General features: G+C 44.3%; 1 long non-coding RNA gene across 2 annotated transcripts in view; it reads left to right on the top strand.

Moving 5' to 3' along the window:
• The first annotated feature begins 1,175 nt into the window (after nucleotides 1-1,175).
• Nucleotides 1,176-14,440, top strand: part of LOC110741795 — a 171,555-nt gene continuing 158,290 nt past the window's right edge. The window contains exons 1-2 of one of the 2 annotated variants that reach the window (XR_002518686.2): nucleotides 1,176-1,626; nucleotides 12,516-13,018. This is a non-coding gene — a long non-coding RNA (uncharacterized LOC110741795). Of the gene's footprint in view, nucleotides 1,627-7,279; nucleotides 13,019-14,440 lie in introns of those variants that run through there. The other variant, XR_002518685.2, reaches the window with a different exon arrangement.

Consider the following 14,440-nt stretch of genomic DNA (forward strand, 5'->3'; position numbering starts at 1 on the left):
TTCATACCCTGCTGAGTCTCCTTCTCTGGCCTGGAGTCTCTTGTTGACCATTGAGTTCCTCATCCTGTTTACTCAAAACGAGAATGTGTCTCACTTTGACATTTTTACATTTATAAAGTGGTGGGGGAAAATGCCACCAGTCTTACCATGTCAGCGTGGTTATGGAAAAGTTAGGTAAACTAATGAGTATGAAGGAATGCAATGTAATGTATTCTTTTTAATGAATGGGTAATCTGACATTCCTTCTTATTATGTGATAATAATAAGAGCATCTCATGTTTGCTGAGTGCTAACTCCATGCTAAGCCAAGTAGTCCTCCCTGGGAGCACAGCCACTGCTTCCTTGTGTGGGTCCTGGCTCTGTGTGGATGACCTTCTCACAGCCTCTGAAGCCTTTCTGTCTCCCTGTCTGCCTCAGGGATCCATGAGGATTTTGCTTCTCCCTGTTGCCAACACCTGTTTCTCCAACCTAGGTTTCTGGCAGTCCTGGCTGACTGGGAAATGGGAAGTGTTCTTTTTTATTTTTATTTTTAAATTTTTTTCCTTTTCTGTTCATGAAACAATTTACAAGGCCTTTTCCTTAAAGGGTTCAGCTGTCAATCACTATGGGGAAAATAAACAAAACAGCAAAGACTGTGAAGAGGTCAAAGAAGCAGAGCTCTCTTGGTGGCTGTCACTGGCTGGTGGTTCCTGTATTCTTTTTTAAATGATGACTTCAAACGTTCCCAAGAAGGGGCGTGAGAGCTTCTCTAGCCATGTCTGGGGTCTCACTGACAGCCCTTGACTACTTAGAAGTGAAACGAGTCTGCTCAGACTCTCACCCGTGACCCTGGCCGCCAAGTCCTGCAGGGGCTAGATGTATTCTCAACTTCCACCAGCCCACATCAGGTGAGGAATTAGGCCACTTCTCTGGGCTGCACAGATTTTCTCCCTGGACTTAGACAACCCTACACTGTTTCCTGTTAATTTCTAGTTTCTTTCCTTTTTTTGAGATGGAGTTGCCCAGGCTGGAGTGCAGTGGTGTGATCTTGGCTCACTGCAACCTCCGCCTCCCTGGTTCATGCGATTCTCCTGCCTCAGCCTCCCGAGTAGCTGGGATCACAGGCACCCACACCAAGCCCAGCTAATTTTTGTATTTTAAGATGGGGTTTCACCATGTTGACCAGGCTGGTCTCGAACTCCTGACCTCAAATGATCTACCTGTTTTGGTCTCCCAAAGTGCTGGGATTATAGGCGTGAGCCACGGTGCTTGGCCTCCTGTTAGTTTCTTGTGGCTGCTGTCACAAATGACTGCAAGCCCAGTGGCCTAAAACAACAAAATTTTTTAATTTTACAATTCTGGTGGTCACAAATGTGACCCAGGTCTCACTGGGCTACAGTCGGGGTGTTGGCAGGTTGGCCTTCTTTCTGGATGGTCTTGGGGGTAAATTCTTCTTTTTTGTCTTCCTCAGCTCCTGGAGGCATCCCACATTTCTTGGATCATAGCCTCCTTTGTCTTTAAAGCCCTCCAAGGTTCGTGGAGTCTTTCCCAGATCGCATGTCCTTGACACGCACACTCTTCTGTCTTCTAAAGACCCGTGTGAGTATGCTGGGCCCACCTGAATAATCCAGGACACTCTATTTTAAGGTCAGTCGATTAGCAACATTATTTCCATCAACAAACTTAATCCCCCCTTACCATGTAGGGAACATATTCACAGGTTTGGGGGATTAGGACATGGACATCTTTTAGGGGAGGCAGTTTTCTTTCTATCTTAACTGGTTATAATTGACTTCCGCTTCTTGAAATTTGTCCCTTCCTGCTAATATAAGAAATATCAGCTGGAAAGACAGCTTCCAACTCCAGGTACAGCTGGCCTTCTCACCTGTCATCTGAAGTTCCTACATGGACAGACACTGGCCTAAGTTTCTCATAAAGAACCATCAGGTGCCAGCTTTCCGGAAAGCTCCCTCCCCCAGTAACAAGAAGCCTCTTCAAAGACCCTCTGTGCTTTGAAGACCTCACCCTTAGATCATATTTCTGGTCTGAGGGAGCCTCTGTTCATGGCACAGTGCTGTGGCCAAGAGGCTAATATGCCTAGACACCACGAAGAATCCTGCTGCTGGCTGCACTCTGCACCCACCCCACAGGGATTTTATGACACCCTCCAGGATTCCACTCCTGGGAATGGCCTCCTAGAATGAGAATTTGCCATCTAAAATAGTTTGAACAATGGAAACAAGAATCCATATATATATGCGTGTGTGTGTGTATATATGTGTGTGTGTGTAATTTGTAAGATGGAAGGAGGAGAAGTTTGCCAACCACCTATCACAAGGCCAGCTGCTCTGCGTGCCATGTCACCAATCCCATGCTCTGCAGAGCAGGCTGCTATAGGGCGGCATTCTGCATCCACCCCTATCATCCAACCCTGTGCCACCTTGGCCAAGCTACGGCAGCTCCTTGAGCTTCAGTTTTGTTGTTCCCCAAATGGGAAAGGCTAATTTGAAGTGTGAGGAAAAGATAGCAGGTGTGTAGCTCCCTACTCCTCCCTGCACCGCTTGCCTCTCCCCTCCCTTCTAACTCAGTTTTCCACACTTCTCTCTCATTGTTCTCATTCTGCTTCATTTCTTTCCAAAGAGCCTAGAAATAACATGTTGCTATTTTCAGCACCCCTTTCCCCCATCCTGACACGTGTACATTTACATATACACATACACACAAACACACATGCACACACACTGGATAAGAGATGTGGAGATGGTGTGGCGATGCCTTGTCCTCCCTGAGTCAAGCCTGGTTTGTGCATGGAGAGGAGCTAAACCCACAAGAAGAAAGAACTGAGCACACAGCAGGAAGGCTTGAGCATTATGGCTGGAGGAGGGGAAGTATTTGGGATCATTTGAATTAATCACCCACACAGCTTTCTGATTTGAGAGCCCCATTCCATTATCCTGGCCCCATACTGCTCTGCTGTGTCCCAAGCTCTTTCTTTTCTTCCATAGGGATGCTGAGCAGGTGAGCAGCACCACAGAGTGGGGAGTGGAGTGGGGGGATTGGTCAACTGCTGAATCCACCAGCAATGATTTCTGAACTAGAATCAGCCCAAACAACATCCTTCCCTACTGGAAAAACCTACACACAAAGTGCCAGACAAACACGGCTCTTCAGCGCTCCCTGATGGGTGCTGTGCTTCTTTCTAGACCCCATTTATAAATTTGAACTGAACAGATGTATTATATGGAAATACTTTAAAACATTATCAGGAACAGCTTTTGCATTAGTGGTAATAAATCCATACCTTCAGTCACTTCTTATTTTTGCCTGTTTGATAACTTGAAAAACAAATTCTGTTCCAGAATAAATTTGGGTAAATGCATTGGTGCCCTCTTTCTTTCACTACTCCTCTTCCCTCCTTACCAACCTACTGGTGCCCATGCCACCAGCCCTGCCCCATAGCACAGCTCAAGATGGAGGGAGGAGAGAGGACAGTGGAGATCTGCTTGGTTCTGACCCCAAATCCACTGTGTGATCTTAAAGGATTTGGGTACACTCAGTGCCCCTGTGTTTGGTTGCTTTGCACACAGCTCACAGCTTCCAGTGGTCCCTGCCTCCCAGTGTTCATGCCCTATATGGCTGGACCTAGCGATATGCTTCTAGTGAATGGAATACCACAAAGGTGGTGGGTTGTCACTTCTGAGGTTAGGTTATCACGATGTTTAATATTATCAACTTGATTGAAGGCTACAAAGTATTGCTCCTGGGTGTGTGCCTTTCCACGTTCTTCTGCCTGCTTTTATTCTGGCCGTGCTGACAGCTGATTAGATTGTGTACACCCAGACTGTGGGTGGGTCTGGTTTCCCTGTTCACTGACTCAACTGTTAATCTCCTTTGGCAACACCCTCACAGACACAATCCAGGAACAATACTTTATATCCTTCAATCCAATCAAGTTGACACTCAGTATTAACCATCACAGTTATAAAGGACTGTGATGTTCATCATGCAGCATTCTTTCTCTTGCCTTCATGGCTTGGGGGCTTTAATGAATCAAGCTGTCATGGTGGAGAGATGTATGTGGCAAGAAACTGAGGGTAACCTCTAGCTGATAGCCAGTGGGGAGCTGAGGACCTCAGTCCAACAGCCCGGTGAAGAACCAAATCCTGCCCACATCTACTGTGTGAGCTTGGAAGCAGACCCTGCCTCATTTGAACCATGAGATGACTGGCTCCTGTGGATACCTGGATACAGCCAGTGAGAGACCCTGGAGCAGAGGACCCAGCTAAGCTGTGTCCAGATTCCCAACCCACAGAAACTTGGAAATAATAATAAATCATAAATGTGTGTTGCTTTAAGATGATATATTTTGGGGCAATTTGTTATGTAACAATAAACTAACATACCCTTTATGGCTCCAATCTGTAAAATGGAATTATTCTCACCAGTCTTCCTAAGTATAGCGGGAAACGTGGGGATGTTAAGATGTATTTGAATACTGAAACCTTATTCTGGTGGCATCAATAATGGTCAGTCATTGATTTATTCCATAAATACTTACTGAGCACCGGTTATGGTCAGATGCTGTGTTACCAACGTGAGCAACAAAGATAAATCCTTTGATGAGGCCATGGTCTTTATGAGGAGAGTCAGATACGGTTTGGAAACAGTGGAACACAATGTGTTAAATGTTTTGAAATGTCCTCAAAATGTTTTGGGAGCCCAGATACCAATTGCAACCACACACAACAAAATTTCTCACCAGAGTAGCAAGAATTCCTGGAAACTTTTAGGGACTCCTCATTTCCCCTATCCCAGTGAGAGCTTCAACAAGAAAGAATGAGTTGAAGAAGGACAGAAGGCTTAGAACTTGAAAACTTGAGTACAATCTCAGGTATGCATGGGATGCACTTTGGCACCTTGAACATGCTTTTAATAGGGGCCCCCCAGTAAACCCCACTTTTCCAGACACTGGGCCTTCGTCCGTTAATGTGCTCCATCTGCAGCAGTCTCTGTCCTTATAGACGATTCCTAATGCTTCTAAAGATTCCTGTGATTTCTCCCTCACATCTGACCCCAAACAGCCCGTGGAACAGGAACTACATATTTCAGTGCCAGATTCTCTTTTGTTTCAAGTATAGTGTTCATTTATCCATTCATTTCTCTATTCAACAGCAAAGAAATGGGGATCCCAGGCGCCCTGAAACTGAGAGCAAGGGAGTGAGCTAAAAAGAAGATTTGTTGAAAATCTGCTTGAGGTGTTGTTAGTTCCTCAGAACCCCTCCAGTACCCAGCTTCACACTGTGACAGGAAGAGGAAAGTTTAGTCTTTGGATAAATTGAACTACAGAGGTTCAAATTCTGCATCATTGGCCATAAGGGGGTGTTGGGGGGCGGTGGTGCCTTAGTGCAAACAGTGATTAAACTCATGGCTCATGTTGCTTCCACTTGGATGAGATCTGAATTGGTCATCTACATCCCTGAACACTCACTGATCCAGCATTACCTGAGTGCAGAACATCCTCACTGGGAAATTCCAGCATTACAGCACTCACAATCATGCAATCCCACGCAAGTCCCATCAGCATCATTTTGCTCTCCAGACCTCCAGGCGGAAAGTCCCTCAGGGCCTTTGCACTGGCTCTGCCCTCCTCCAGGAATGCTCTCCCCATATATTGGTATGGCTGACTTACTCCTTACTTCAAGTTGTTGTTCAGACTTCATCTTCACAATAAGTTCTCTTCTGGTCATGCTATTAAAATTCCAACCCTCCTCCAAGCAAATGGCATGAGCAATGTTTGGCACATAGTTTCCTTGGATATATTATGCTTTTGGAATGAGGTGAAATGTTTGAGCAGAGGCTGGAAGCCCCTATATTTTTCAAATTCTGGTAAAATATATATAACATACAATTTGCTATTTTAACTATTTTTAAGTGTAAAGTTCAGTGACATTAAGTACATTTATATTGTTGTACAACCATCACCACTGTCCATTTCTAGGGCTTTCTCATCATTCCAGACCGAACTCTCAACCCATTAAACAATAACCCTTCATTTCCCCTTTCCCCCAGCTCCTGGTAACCACTGGTCTACATTCTGTGTCTTTGAATATGACTACTCCAGGTACTTCGTATAAGTGGAGTCATCCACTATTTGTCTTTTGTGTCTGACTTATTTCCCTTAGCATAATGTTTTCAAGGTTCATCCATGTTACAGTATGGGTCAGAATTTCCACTGTATGTAATACCACATTATATTATCCAATCATTTGTTGATGGTGGAAGGCCATGTTAATAGTGGAAGGCTCAAAGCATTAGTGTATTGGATGGCAGGTAGACCCAACCACCTGTCATGTCCCTCCTGATGGATAAGAGCCACAAAGTTTTCTCTCCCACAGATTTGTGGTGACCACTTACTAAGGGAGAGAAAACTCTGGACAATTAGAGGAAGCCCTAAAACTTTGGGTATGAAATTATTTTTCCTTCTCCAAGTACTACAGTGGAAGCTAGAAGTAGAAATAATTTCGTGAAAGCTGTGAGGATGAGTTATCTACTTTATGCTTCATAAATAATGAAAAAATGGACTCTATGTTTCCAAACATTATTTATATCAGTTCTTCATTGGATAGGTGACTTCAGGCTAAATGCTAAAACCAAAAAACAAAACCTGAAATTAAAAAACTGTGGTCAGGAGCAATTGTGAAATCACTTCTCTAGGGAGCCCCTTGAGCTCTCTAGATTTCAACTCGATTTCTGGTACAAGGGTCCCCGAACTGCCAGTGGGCTCAGGACCCCTTGGGGTGCTGGGGTGGCTGGCTGCTGTCGGTTACTCTGAGAGAGCACTAAATTCATTCAGATGGAGCACCTTCTCCTTCCGCTTTTCTCATCCTGTCTTGTTTTGTTTGTTGCGTTTTTCACCCATTAATAGTTTTTCATCTGATAATATACTTAGGGATAATGTTCATTTTAAAGGGGACTTACATAAGGTCTTTTTGTTTTCTGTTTGGAATTTGAATCTTTCTATATCGTTTCTTCCTTCTTGGGTGTGTTTGACACAGTTCTTGGCACTAAGGGTGCTCCATAAGATGATGAAGTCATCTTCAGCACTCTCCTGGTGGCCTTCCTGGGGCCTCTGTCTTCCTCTCTGTCAGCCACCAAGGGTATGCAGAATGCGTGAAGGTTGACCCTGCTTGTCTCTCAAGGAAGTCTTTCGCCAGGGATCTCCCTCCCTGAAGGCAGGACATCCTGGGTGCGAGTCTGTCTGCTTCCCTGCTTTGCACCGATGTGTTGTGGGGAAGAGCATAATTTGACTGTTAACAGAAAAGCTGTGTAAAAAAAGGGAAAAACTGATAAATTACAGAGGGCGTGTTTGGAACTTGAGATGCAGGGTCCATTTCTCTGAGAACATGGTGAGACCGTGTGTCCACTCCCACAACCAGCAAGGGTAGGATTTGAAGGAGAGGAGGAGTCCTGGGTTAGAGCTCCATATGTGCTCTCCCACAGAAACATGTTGGGGTCTAGGGTTCTATTAGTACCGTATTGCACTCCAGTTTCATGGGCTTCAACAGGCTTCTGTGGGCTGCCTGGGGGACCTAACTACCACGCACAACATGGTTTCTATGGGAAAATGCATTTTGAGTACTAGAAAACTGACATACACTCAAACTTTTGGAACAGAGCCTGCTCTTAAGTTGGAGACTGCTTGAATACCACATTCACAGTTAAATTATATACATAGGCCTATTTTTAAGACATATGCCTATTTCCAAGACATTCAGCTTACGTAACAATGGGAATTGGAAGAAAGAATTGATAGAAGTAGAATCATGTGCTCTATGGGGAAAAGGGGGAAGATGTGAACATTTGCTGTACAGAATACATTCATTTTTATTTGGAAGGAGAGTAGAGGACACAGAGAGAATGCCTAAAATATTCTCTAGATTTGTGTGGTCCACCCCATGGGACCTTTCTTTAAGCCACTTCATATGCATATAGTTTGTAATTTTGAGACAAATAGTTGAATTCTACAGTAACAGACAATATTGCATTAAATTAAGAGGTCAGAGTATGACCAAGGTCTGCATTTTATAGGATGTGCCCAGGCCATGTAGCACCTCTGGTCCCCATATCCCCTCAATCTGTGGGCTTCCAGGATGATACATGAACTCCCTGCTGTCAGATTTCCTTGCTCCAAATGGACTTAGCCTGCAGGACCCAGCAATGGTTTTGCTCCGGGCCATGTCTTAAAGCCAGTTTTCTAGAATTCTCAGTTACTTAAGGCCAACACCCATAGCCATTGGCCAGCAACTCAGTAATGAGTACTGAGACTAAAAATGAACCAACCTAGATTTACTTCATTTTGCTTTACTTCAAATAACTCATTTCAACTCAGTAATTTATGGAATTACATTAATTAATTTTTATTTAACTACTTTAAATCAACCTGACAACTCAAGTCAGCTCAGGTGAGAATTGAATTCAAAACCCCAAACACTGATTAAACAAACCTAGTTGGCTATTACTATGTTCTTAATTACGAAAAGTAATGAAGATGGTTCAACTGGCCTTTGGGTTGGCAGAGAGCTGTGGGATGAATATTCTCCTCCTCTCCAACTGTGTGTATTTTATTCATAGACTACCCTGGTATTCTAGATAAAAATAACTAATGTAAATGCTGTTGTTTTTCAATTGTGAATTTAGGAAACAGAATTTTAGTTCTGATTCATCCCTCATGTTTGGAATAGAGTAGCTTGTGTCTCATGATACTAGGAAAGATATGGAGGAAAAGAGGACAAGACCAGTAACTGAATTCCTGAATGAAGCTGACCCTTCCTCATGGTGGGCTCACCATGGAATCTACACCCTGGCCTCCATTCCCCATGTCGCAGTGAGCAGGTGGCTTCCACATCCAGGAAGAGGAGACTCATGCAGAGTGTGTAGATTCTCTATGCGTGACATTTTCATTAGCACATGCCTATTTCCCGTGGAAATAGCTACCCACTCTAGAGGAATAGATCTGTCTGCTGATAGTAGGGGTAGTGAGGCTAGGAGGGCGTTAGGTAAAGATGTTTCATGGGGATGAAGGAGCCCCAGTAGAATGGCAAGAACTCTGGTCTGAGTTAGGAGACCTCAATTCTGTTTCCAGCTCTGTCACAAACCATCTGGGTGACCTTGTACAGATCACTTGCCTTGTGATCTGGCAATTGGGCTAGTTGATTGCAAATACATCTTTTAACCCTACAATCTGAGCCTGTGGTGGTATATATGGGGCAGAGATAAGCTGACTGTGTCCCTGGCTTCAGCTCCTGCTAGCTCCAGCAATGGACACCTGAAGCTGGTGCAGCCTTCAGCCTACAGCACTTCGGTTTCTGCATCAACCCTGACCCAGCAGATGAGCCTTTAGGCACCTCAGCCCCATGAACCAGTAGAGACTGAAATAGATAGTATGGTTGTGATGCTAGATGCCACTATTATAATTTTTCCTTCAATACCAGCAGCCCTATCTCTGCCATCAGTACCAAAATAATAGTGTATGTGCCAGGCTCTGTGCTTTTCATTCACTATTTTATTTAGTCTCCCTAACAGTTCTGTGGGAAGGTCTCTCCCATATTTTTTAAATGAGGAACAGACTGGATGTACAAGCCATGTTGACCTGATTCCAAAACTCATTCCCTTAATCCCGTAAGTCCAATTGATGCAATCATGACTGGTTTTCTGTTGTTCTTTTCTACCTTGCCATCCAGTTCTTTGGAAGGGACAGACTGCTGGCTTGAAGTCCAGGCCCCTGGGTTTGACCTTGACTCTTTGGCAAGTTTCTATGTAGACTCTGTGGGCCTGGATTCTTTTCTTTGCCTCCCAAACTTGTGGTTTGTGTGTGGCTCTTAATGAACCAAACACCCACATCATGATGCTGTCCCCCAACCGAATTTGGCAACACTTCCCATCTAGCTCACCCTGCTGTCACTCCTCATCCTCCAAGCTGTAATTCTAGGGATCTAAGGGCCTGGTGGAGCCAGGGCTGACTTCATCGCCACCCTTTAGGGCCCTTGGTCACTGATTTGAGGTCGGCCCTATAGTTCTCACAATTTCCCTAGCCCTCCTCTGGGCTTCTGTCCTTCTCCACCTCCCCTAGTCCTGTGCACTCAGCACGATTTCCACCTGAGTTCAGCTGACTTGCCACATCTGGGGCCTGTGGGAAAGAATGGAGTGGGACATGGAGATCCAGCCCTGGACTGGAAGGTGACCCCAGGGGTCCAGCCAGCAGGAGGTGCTGTAGGGGTTGCCCAGCAGTGCTCCATAAATATACCTTTTGTTTTATTCATGTGTTCCTTTCCACCCTCCCTTATTTATTTGCTTGTGGAGAGCTCTTGAGCACAGAGCCACAGGGGAGAGAGGCCTTTTCACTGAGTTGGCCCAGTCTTGTTCTGTCTCTGCTCTTTGCAGGATTTGGTTGTTTTCCATCTTAATTATGCTCCTTGCATCAGTGGCTGGCAGGCATACAACCTTTAGAGGAGTTTATCTTAAAAACCCACTCTCTCCTGAGAGAAGCAGTTCTATGGGGAACTGTGAGACTTCCAGGGATGGTTGTACGTATGTGTGTGTAGGCAGTAGGGAGGTGACAGTTGCTTTCTCGCTTACCATTTACCTTAGGGAGGTCAGAGCTTGCTAACACGGGATGGGGCTACTTTTGTGTCCCCTAGTTTTAAACCTCATTAAACACACAGAGTCATCACTATGGACTCAATTGGGGACAGTGATGATATTGTGAAGGGGAGCCAGGGCTTGACAGTGGGTTAAATGAGTGACAGCACCATGAGTTTAGGTCACAATTATCTAACTTAATGACTAATTGTAACATATTTCTTTGGGTTAAGACTCTGTATTTCTGACTAAATGCAAATATTTTCTGGCAGAAATGACTGTTTTTGATTATCAGTCATTTACATTTTAGTATAAATTACCTTTTAGAAGACTCAGTTACCAAGTGCATAGGTCTCCCCATATCTGGAAGAACTATTTAATTGGCCCAATTAGATGGTTTTCTTATTGAGCCTTTAATTTACTTATTTGGATTTTTTTTTTGTACAACTATGTACTGTCCTATATAGGAAGCCCAAGAGAAGGAGAAGAATTGGTCCCTTGGGGACCTAGGCTTCTCCATAGGAAACAATACAGCAGGCCAGAGATAAATTATAGTTGGGAGCTAGACCATGTGCTACAGAAGTAGCTGCACAATGATGTTGAATGAAGCAGGTACAGATGGGGCTGAGGTTAGCTCTGTGGAGGACCCAATATCTGCCCTGGATTTTCACTCTTGAAATTGCCCAGATGAGGTTGATATGATTAAATATCAGAATGAGTAGTACAGAATAAATATTGCAAAAGGAGAAAATGGGTGCACTGCAGGAACTGGGGAAAACAAAAGGCTTGTGTGAAATAGAGGGAAACTGGTGGATTCTGTGATAGTGATGCAAAGAGAAAGTTCTCGCTTTTCTTCCCCTACCTAGCTGTCTGACTTTATTCTTTATTAGCAATGTCCATTGCTCATTTGAATATTCTAGCTCCAGCCCAATTTCCCCACTAACTTTTCGGGGAGGCATAATACTCTGCCTACACATAGCAGGTGCTTAATAGATGTATTGAATAAATTAACAAATGAATCATAAATAATATTGAACGCATCTGCTAGGCTGAGCTACTTAAGGATCTTGACTTTGATTCTGCTGGACTAAAGTTGCTTTATCCCAAATCTGAAGCTGGAAAGGAAAGGATATCCTAATAACAAATGCTATATTTTGATCACTGGTCAATCTTCCCATTCTCTGCCTATCTCTTGTGAGCGTTCACACGGCCTCATTCAAACTCAGCTGCAGCAATGATTCTTCTGTTTCCATGACTAGATGCTGTGAGACAACCAAACCAAAATGATGCCACCCTTGCCCTCTAAGAACATAAAATTAGTAGTTAATTTTATATTATGAAAAGTGAGGAATTTCCTCAGGAAAAGAGGAATTTAGATCTAGCCTATAATAAAATTAGTCACCCAACAGGCATTAAACTCTGATTTCTTTATAAATGTCAATGCTGGGGCTTCTCGTTAGATTACATTCTCTGGGGGGTGACCAGCTGAGAAAGAGGACTAGATATTCCTGACATGCTCTTAACACTCTCTGTGGCCATGGGCCCCTCCATCTGCCAAAGATCAGGCAGAGAAAGTACTGTTCACTATAACACAGATACCATGATCTCTGTGTTAGGGATGCAATGGGCCCAAACTTATGATCTCCCAAAGCCCTGGCAGGCAGACTGAATGTGCAGTCCACAGCTTATAAAAGGCCCGACCAGTGGGTCCATAGTCTCCAGAGGTCATTTTCTCAGTTTGGAGATCCCCCTGGGGTCCAGCCATATCCTGGATCAGGAGTATTGTTTCACAGCTCAGTTCCCAGCCATGTAAGAGGAATCTGGGACTGGGACCAACACTATGATTCTTTTCTAATCTGTTCTTCTCTTCACTCTCTTTCCTGTCTCCACCCAACCAGGAAAGCAGAATATTTAAGCCTCTGCCAAACTCCCAAGAAGCTGACTTTTCAATGTGCAATGTCATTCCTCAGGTTGTTTCCCACCCATCAAATGCCAGTGGCCTAGACTGACTGTTGCCAGCATTCCTGGAGAGCCCAGGAAATACACCATGGTGATGAAAATGACTGTGGCAATCCAGCAGTCTGCTCTAACTGGATGATTGTAAGAGGGTAAAGAAGATAGTGCTGAACTTTGTGATGGTTTTATATTCCAGTAAACGCCCAGTAAGACAACATTGGAGACAGCAGGGCCCATATGGGTAATGGAGAAACAATGGACAAAGTCAGACCCAGCCCAGTGGATGACGGCAGGATCTCACTAGTGTTGGTCTCACAAGTGTTGAGTAGAAGATACCCAGAGAGTGAGACAACTTCCAGGACTAGAGCTGTGTGTGGAGTCCAAACCAGGAGAGTTGGGGAAAGAGGGCAGTTGGACATCATCTTCGTGGATGGAATCTTGCCAGGTGAGCCTTTCCAGTCTTGCTATGGTGCTGATAAAATGTGAGGATAGATTTCGTCTTAAGTTCCATTTGTTGGGGTACAGTAGCTCTCTTTTGAGCTAGACTCCAGCTTTCTCTTATCTCAGGGTTTGCACCTAAGGTTTGGGGCCAGGGCTAGTTCTGCTCGACCACCACTCTTCCCTTGTGTACACCATACCCAACTGCTTCCTGTCCAGGATTAGGCCCCAGCACAGCTCTGCGCATTCACTGTCCACCCAGCTGCCCCACCTGCCTCTCTTACAGTGAGCCCCACCCACCTGCTGCAATTGCCTCTATGTGATTCTCCCCGACGCCCCCACAATGCAGGACAGCATCACAGGGAGCTTAGATTAGTTGCCGATTGTTCTGTGGGTGACTCTGATTTCCTCATTATGCTGGTATTTGGCTCCTTTTGTATTTTTTCAGATGGAGATCACAGGGCTGGGCCATGGTAGGTTCTCTGTCTTCTCCTTCCCATCATACTCATCCCTCACCTCCCCCAAATTTCTCATGACAGTTGAGGGGGATGGGGGAAATGGGGATAATGTACTTTTTCTATCTTACAGTGGAGCTAAGAAGCACCCCATCCTAGGAGGGACTGAGCTGACTTCATTTCTCTTTATCTTCCTCTTTCCTTCATCAAATAACTAATGAATGCTTCAGTAGCTCTATTGGATCTCGGGACAATCTAGTAAACAGACAAGATACTTTCTTGGAGCATGGAAGGGAGTGTATTAAAACTGACAAACCAATACATAAAATAATCACAAATTGTTAAAAGAAATATGAAGGAAACAAACAGTGCTAATAAAGAACTGGGAAGTGTTGGAGAACACAGTTTAGAATGAATGGTCAAGAAAACCAAGACTTGAAGAATGAGATGGAGCTAACCAGGTTCAGAACATAGCAGAGAGCAATGCATAACAGAGAGCAATGCACAGCATGTGCAAAGGTCCTGAGTCAGAAAAGTGTTGGCTTATTGAAGAAAGTAAAGGGATCTGCATGGTTGGAGAATGGGCAAGGTGGAAAGAAACAAGTTACAGTAGAGGGGCTTATAGTGGGAACTGTATTAGTTAGCTTTTGCTAGAAAAGAAACAACCCCAAAACTTAGTGCTTAAAACATAGTGATTTATATCTCATGATTCTGTGGTTTTCTTCTGGTCTGGGCTTGCTTGGATAGGGCTGGAGGATCTATAATGACCTAACATGTCTAGGGCTTCAGCTAAAATGGCAAGCATGGTGGGAATGGCTAGGCCTCTCTTGGGGTCTCTCATCATTCTATAGAAAGTTCAGGCTTGTTTAGATGTCAGTTGGAGGATTCCCAGCAGCAAGAGAAGGCAAACTCCATTGAGTAAGAGCATTTCAAGCCTGTTTGTATTACATTGGCTAATGTTCTATTGGCCAAAA

The sequence above is a fragment of the Papio anubis genome, chromosome 19 (genome assembly GCF_008728515.1).
Source record: "Papio anubis isolate 15944 chromosome 19, Panubis1.0, whole genome shotgun sequence".
In the NCBI taxonomy this organism is placed as follows: domain Eukaryota; kingdom Metazoa; phylum Chordata; class Mammalia; order Primates; family Cercopithecidae; genus Papio; species Papio anubis.